Source organism: Lygodium microphyllum, chromosome 4 (genome assembly GCF_053477565.2).
Source record: "Lygodium microphyllum isolate KBCC chromosome 4, Lygodium_microphyllum_v1.1.10, whole genome shotgun sequence".
Taxonomy (NCBI): domain Eukaryota; kingdom Viridiplantae; phylum Streptophyta; class Polypodiopsida; order Schizaeales; family Lygodiaceae; genus Lygodium; species Lygodium microphyllum.
In genome coordinates this window covers 170349733-170356606 of record NC_141138.1, presented here as the reverse complement: position 1 = coordinate 170356606, position 6874 = coordinate 170349733, and positions in this window count along the sequence as shown.

Here is a 6874-nt window from a genome sequence, read left to right as displayed (position 1 = left end):
TGTACATCATGTACCTGCACTTACACGCAGTCTTATGTTTGTAGGGCAGCTTGATGATGCTGGGTTTCATGTTTCATTTGGGGATTCTGCTTGGAAGATCACCCGTGGTAGACTTGTGCTTGCTAGTGGTGCCAAAGCTGGCAACCTCTATCCTCTTGTAGTTGATGGGTCCTCTATTGACCATATTTTTTTAGTGGGTTCCATCCCACATGTATCTCTTTGGCATGCCCATTTGGGCCATATGTCCTTGAAGGGAATGAAAATGCTTTTCGGTTTGTAGTACTTACCGCCCCTTGACAACGCATGTTTTGATTCATGTGAGCATTGTCTTTATGGCAGATAGACTAGAAATATGCATAAGAAGTCTAGTAGGACACACATGAGTGAGCCCTTGGCATTCGTACATTCAGATGTTTGTGGGCCCATGCCCTGTCAGTCTATGGGTGGTGCAATGTATTTTGTGACGTTTATTGACGATTTTTCATGTAAAGTCTGAGCTTATCCCAATAAGCTTAAGTTAGATGCCTTGGCTGTATTTCAAAGATTGCTTGCGTTGGTTGAGAACCAAACTGGGCATAGGCTGAAATGCCTTAGGACTGACAATGGGGAAGAATATGTGTCATGTGTCTTTGAGCAGCTATGTGACGAGAGGGGTATTAAGCATCAGTTGATCACCCTCTATACCCCACCCCATAATGGTTTGGCTGAGTGGATGAATAGAACCATCCAGGAGCGTGAACATAGTATGCTTAGCCATGCAGGCCTACCATAGAGCTTTTGGGCTAAGACAGTCAGTACAGTTGTGCATATCATAAAAATCACCTTCCAGTGGTTTAGATTTCCAGGTTGCAAAGGAGGTATGGATTGGGAAACCTCCTTCTTATGTGCATCTACGCGTCTTTGGATGTGAGGCATACTACCATGTGCCCAAGGACAAGCGTAGTAAGTTGGATCCAAAGAGTGTCAAATGCATTTTCCTTGGCTATGGAGATGTAGGCGAGATGGGTTACCGCCTGTGGATCCGCAGGTGCGGAAAGCCATCCACAACCATGATGTAGTCTTCCATGAAGACAAGATGTGTAGGTAGCCTGAGAATGTGGTAGAGATACACATGGTTATATTCCATGAGGAGACACATGCTCCTGCACAACCAGTTGGACAGCCTACAGCAACAGTTGATACATATAGCCAAGGTGTTGGACAGGCAACAAAGCTTGCCACAAGACGGTCTACTAGAGATAGATGTCCACCTAATTGATTTGAGCCCTCGATGTCTTGGTTACAAAGCAGGAGAGCCTCTCACCTATGATGAGGCTATGCGCAGGGGTGATAGTCACTCCTAGGAGAGGGCTATGCAGTCTGAGATAGACTCCTTGCACAAGAATATGACTTGGGATTTGGTTGCATTGCCTAACGGCAAGAAGGCTGTGCCATGCAAATGGGTGTACAAGCTGAAAAGTACACCTCAACACCCGAAGCTGGCATACAAGGCTAGATTGATAACAAAGGGTTTTAAGCAAGAGCATGGTGTTGACTTTGATGAGATATTCTCTCTTGTGGTTAAGATAACCACCCTATGCTTAGACTTGGCTTTGGTTGCATAACTTGACTTGGACTTGTACCAAATGGATGTTAAGACGGCTTTCTTACATGGGGACTTGCATGATGAGATTTACATGGAGCAGCCTAAGGGCTTTGTAGAACCTCGCAGGGAGCATCTAGTGTAAAAGTTGAAGAAAATTCTTTATGGCTTGAAGCAAGCACCTAGGGAGTGGTATCATAAGTTTGATGCCTTTATGCAGTAACAGGGCTACGTCCGAAGTGCTATGGATCCGTGTCTTTACATTAAGAAAGCTCGTGATGGCTCATTGCTTATTTTGGTACTTTATGTGGATGATATGCTAATAGCAAGGACAACTCATGATGAGCTGGATGCTCTTAAATCTCAGCTGAAGAAAAGCTTTGAGATGAAGGATTTGGGACAGACCTCTCACATTCTTGGTATGTGCATTAAGCATAACAGACATCAGGGACTACTCTACCTCTCACAAAGGGAGTACAAACATAAAGTCCTTGAGCCTTTTCGCATGTAGGACGTGAAGCCTATAGGTTGTCCATTGCCTTCTTATGTGAAGGTTTCATAGGCCAATTGTCCATAGACAGATGAACAGAGGGCCGAGATAGCCAAGATCCCTTATGCATCAATCGTGTGGGCAGTTTGATGTATGCCATGATAGCCACTCATCTAGATATTGCCTTTGCAATTGGTGTTGTGGCACATTATATGGCTACACCTGGTAAGAAGCATTGGGATGCTGTGAAGGGTATCATGAGATACCTAAAGGGCACATCAGATATGTGTATTTGCTATGGCAGCCAAGATACAGGAGTTGTGGGGCCCATGGTAAAGCACATTGCATACCATTATCGATAAGTCCATATGACCAATTTTTAGCCCTCTTAAGGAGTCGTTGATGTAATGGCACCCATAAAAAAAGCAAAGTGCATACCATTACCATAATCATGGATATGTTATCGTTCCAATATATACACACACGGGTGGACTACATCTTGAGTAGACAAAAGCTATCCATTTGAGTAGACATACATCTCCATAAAGCTATCCATTTGAGTGTATATACATCTCTTTCTCTTTCTCTCCCTCTCTCATTTTCTCCCCACCACAGAATGCACTCTCCCTCCCTCTCCCTCTCCCTCTCTTTCTCTTTCTCTCCCTCTCTCATTTCCTCCCCCTCCCTCTCCCTCTCTTTCTCTCTCATTTCCTCTCCCTCTCACAATATATTCTAACACTCTCCAAAAGCAAAAGGGAGAGGGAGAGAGAGAATGCACTCTCCCTCCCTCCACCTCTCCCTCTCCCTCTCACAGACTCTGATTATGCATGACATGTAGATAGTAGGAAGTCCACTTCTGGCTATGTATTCACCTATGCTAGAGGTACTGTCTCTTGGATGTCTAGGGTTCAGAAGTGTTCAGCTCTATCTACCACTAAGTCCGAGTATGTTGCAGCCAGCGAGGCATGCAAGGAGGCCTTATGGTTAGGTCATTTGGTTCATGACCTTGGGATTGATGCTATACCTACGTTGCATTCGGATTTTATGAGTGCTATTCAGTTAGCCAAGAATCCACCAGTCGCCCATGCGAAGACGAAACACATTGAGGTGAGGTATCACTTCATACGTGGGGTCGTGGAGGACAAGTCTGTTGATCTTATCAAGATCTCCATTGATGAAAATCCTGCAGATCTGCTCACGAAAAGCCTCACTACTGAACGCTTTGCCTTTCTCAAGAGATTGATGGGCATTGGATGAGATGACGTTTTTCCTCATCTTGTTGCACGTGTACATTGTACTGTCTTTTCTTTTTCTTTTCACTCCTCACTCGGGCAGATTCGCCTTTAAGTGGGAGGTTGTTGGGGGTAAAGGCATCTCTACCTAGTCGCCCGTTTATTACTACACTAACAGTACCCGCCAGTGCACACTACAGGTGGTGGGCGCCCATCACTATCACTTTATTCTTTATTCTTTTAGTGACAGTTTGAATAAAGGAAGGCTCCCGATCACACATTGTGATTGTTGGAGTTCCCATTTTGTGTCTCTCTCTTTCTTTCTCTTGCTCTCCCGTCATAACTCTTCCAAGCAAGCTTTGATCCTTCTCATATTTCACCTACAGGGTTTGGGAAGGTTGGAATTTTCCAAAAATTGATGTTCAATTTTCCTATCCAATTTGTGGGTTTTTTGTCTGATTTCCAAAATCGAACGTCCAAAATTGGATTGTCCAATTCTAGATTATTTGAGAGTTCGATCTATCCAAATCGGGTAGTTAAGCTATATGATTTTTGGGCTATCCGATTTTGGACTTGGTCAAAGTTTGATCGAACGATTTGATAGCATCTGATTTTCATAATCGGACGACTTTGAACGGTTTGATTTTGGGAATCAGACGGTTCACCGACCGTGGTAGCAAAAATGAGTGAGAACTTGATAAAAATTCGACACAATGCTCCCTGCGCTCCCTCCTAGCCCCTAAAAAGCTTCAAGATCAAAGAATAAGGAGTTAGCAATCAAACCAACTCACCTATAGCTCGCAAAAGCGTCCGTTCGCATGAATCAAAGCTCTCCTTGCCTCCTTGCTACCCTACAACAACCTACCTAGATCGCTCTCTCTCTCTCTCTCTCTCTCTCTCTCTCTCTCTCTCTCTCAAACTTTGAATGTAGAAATGAGCTCCCCTTTGCTCTCTTTGCCGCACTAGTTCAGTAATTGTGCCATCCGTACCATTGGGATTGTTCACAATTGAGATACTTGATGGTGAGGCCACCCCAATTGTATTGAACATCATGACTTGAGCACAAACAAAGCATGCCAGTATCTCATTACCCGAACGTAACAATCTTGATGTATTATCGATAGGGAAAAAGAGCAGTAGGAGGAGGAGAAAGAGGGCCGAGACGAAGGTAACACTTAAGACTAATGGTGCCGCCACACTACCCAAGGGGAAGCATGTCATGGACGTGGAAGCAAAAACATTGGCTCCTAAGATGGTAGAAAAGGGGAGTGCCAAGACCCAAGGCACCAATTGAAAGTAGTGGATAATGTCAAGTGGGTGAGAGAAGCCCAAGAGCACCTCAAGGATGCTAAACCCATCATGGAAGATGAGATCAATGAGCTCTCTAGTGGGAGCACACAAGCCTTGCCTATGCGGCTGAGATCAATGAGCTCTCTAGTGGGAGCACACAAGTCTTGCCTATGCGGCTAAGATCAAGATCCAAAGAAGCATCCACACCCCATGTAGCATCGCATGGACAAAGCCTAAACACCATAAGCAGGCAGACCCGACCGAGATCATTGGGTGGCAGAGGGGTGTAAAACCTAACAAAAAGAAAGCGGTTGGCAATCTTCTTATGATATTGATATTAGCCCCTCTGTGACTACCTTTGGGAGAATTGCTTAGTAGAACCCAACACTGTGGCAAGGGTTGAAGCAATGGGTAGAAAGACATAACAAGCTTGGAGTAACCGACTTACCTGACCACGACACAATGATGCATATACCGAGCTTAACCCTGAACTCAGTGTTTGAGTCTTTGTATGTAAATGCTTTTTGGAAAGGCATAAAGATTGCATGCAGTCTTACCTATCAATGCGTTAGGAGATGCCACAAGGAAGGGAATTGTAGATACAAGAGCGGGAGTCAATGTGCTCAGCCATACAGTCCTATAGGCTTGGGGTAATCCTCTTGTGGAGATTGCTAGGTTTAACATCACACTGGGGCTAATGGAATGAAGGTCATACCATTTGGATTTCTAAAAGACTGGCCCTTGAAGATAGCAAGAGTCCAGCTCTCAATGAACTTTATAGTCATGAAGGGAGTGGACTACGACATCCTCCTTGGCCAACGTTGGATGCAAAACGCACGAGTGATAGAAGACATGGGCAACGGTCTAATGTTCTTAGGTAACAAATCGGCGGAGGCTGTGAGAGTTGAGATGGATACTTCAAAAACCATGCCGGTCGACCTGGGTGCCATCTTGGCTATTCTGAAAGGAGACTCATGAGTCAGTAATTCCTACAGGCCACTAACAAAGGATATCCCTTGCCTCGAGGATGAGCAGCCTGCCAGGGTAGTTGATGAGTCCCACAAAGTCACACCATCTTAGCCTACTGAAGTGTAGGACCCCACCATTACTACCACTTTGCATGATAGCCAGGAGCTCTGGTAGTTGTCCAACACCTATCCCCTCCCATGTCCCATCTAAGAAGCTCAAACTCCAAGGGATTCTTGAATACTTGACGAGAGAGCTAGTTGGTAACCTAAATGCCTATCTCAAACCTCTCAAGGACCTCATGGATGAGTCGAAGTGGCAATGGACTAAAGTGCACAACTTGAATCTATTGTAAATTGGGCACTAATCACAGGCAAAAAGAAGGTTAAGAGCAGAACCCTAAGAGATGAGAAGCAATCAAAATATGACAATTTGGATTATGAGTATGAAGACTACTACTCAGCGAATGGGAAAAGTGAGGAAAAGGTCAATACAATAGAGTATGATACGGACAACCAAGTGATCAAATATATATGAGTAGACTCCAAGCCATAGAAAGCCAATGTCTTTAGGATTGAAAGAGGAGCTGTCAGGATAGAATGTGACCATACTCAGTTGGGACCATCTAGGCATAATGGATTATGAGCAAGCTGGATCAGTTCAACCAAGCATTGCACCACTTGTTAGAATTGAATCGGCCTCAGAGCCACGACCACTGGGGGAGACTCCTTCTTCTAGTGAGGGTTGCGAGTTTAACTTCGAATCAAAAGTGAGCTCTGAGAGCGATCCAAAGATAACCTAACCACCTAAGACCAAATGCACCAAAGGGGACCTACTAGTCCACCAAAGGCACAGGCGGTTAAGTGTAATGAACGGGGATCACTGGAATATGGCATGGGAACATACCAATCACATTGACGGTATATAAGGTGCAAGAGGGTATTTTGAGACATCACAGAAATTATCAAGAAACTCTCTTTTCACCTTCTCAATCTTCCATGGCTTCCTCTTCTTCTTCCTCTCTCCCTCTTTCTCTCTCTTCTTCTTGCCTTTCTCTCTCCTCTCCCTCTTCTTCTTGCCTTTCTCTCTCCTCTCCCTCTTCTTCTGCAGCCCTTCTCTCTCTCTTTCCCCTTAGTTAGGACAGTTAGGTCTTCTTCATTACAAGTGGTATCAGAGCTTTGTCCTTGATCCTTCTCTTTCCCCATAGATTTAGGGCTCTCACAGTTTCCCACAGTTAGAAAGCTCCAGTTACATCTCTTTCACAGGTACATAGGAGTACTCAGGCAGGCTGTCAACCCTCTTGAAGTCTGTGGC